Raw genomic sequence first — 1,172 nt, forward strand, 5'->3', positions numbered from 1 at the left:
TTTTTTTTCCCGCAAGAAGTTGAAATTGACTAATTGAACCTTTTTTTTTTTTTGCACATGGCGGCGGAGGTCTAAAGCAAAATGATTTTATAAAACCCAGCTGAAGGCCTAGGACTGGGGCGATGGCACGCGTGCCCACAGAGAGGGCTTTGAGTGCCGCCTCTGGCACCCGTGCCATAGGTTCGCCACCACTGAACTAGGAGAATAAATCCTAAATATAATTGAAGAAGATGGAAAAGGACAATGGGATACTCTCGATAAATATAAATGGATTAAATTCCCCCGTAAAGAGGAAAAAACTCTTTACACGATTACAAAATTTAAAAATAGATATAGTTTGCCTACAAGAAACACATATTAAAAGACAATATTATAAATTTCTGGAGTGCCCGAAAATTGGGAAACTTCATTTCTCATTAGCAAAACAAAAGAAAAGGGGAGTAGCTTTATATATCAAAGAAACAATGAATCCTAAACAAATCTACTTGGATGAAGAAGGAAGAATACTAATGGTAGAAATAATGATAAATCAAAAACAGACATTGATGGTAGCAATTTACGCACCGAATAACAAACAAGAAGAATTCTAGATTGCATAAGAAAATACTAGAAATGGAGTACCGAAATATTTGTTTAGTAGGAGATTTTAACGCAATTGTAGATGGAAAGTTAGATTATACGAGTAGTAAAATAGGGGGGAAAGGAAGGAATATTTTGCCTAAGGCTTTTTTCAGAATGGCAGAAGAAATTTGTATACTGGATATATGGAGGGAAATAAATCCTAAGAAATCCCAATATATATTTTATTCAAACAGCCACAAATCATGGTCTAGAATTGACATTATATGAATATCCCCTGAATTAAGAAGGGATATACAAGAAATCGAGATAGAAATTAACAAATGGGCAGATCATAATCCAATAAAGATGACCTGGAGAGAAACAAAAAAAAAGTAAGTTGGACTTTAAACCAATTCTTATTGAAAGAGAATTTATACAAAAAGCTGTAAATGAAATGGAATTTTTCTTCAAAGAAAATAAGAAAATACATCACTCCAAAATGTCTACAGCTAAAGCATATTTAAGAGGAGTAGCCATAATCTATATGGTGAAAAAGATGAAAGACAAAAAACAACAAAATTAAGCTTGAAGAAGAACTTACAAAACTAGAA

The sequence above is a fragment of the Protobothrops mucrosquamatus genome, unplaced genomic scaffold (assembly GCF_001527695.2).
Source record: "Protobothrops mucrosquamatus isolate PMUCROS unplaced genomic scaffold, P.Mucros_1.0 scaffold364, whole genome shotgun sequence".
NCBI lineage: Eukaryota > Metazoa > Chordata > Lepidosauria > Squamata > Viperidae > Protobothrops > Protobothrops mucrosquamatus.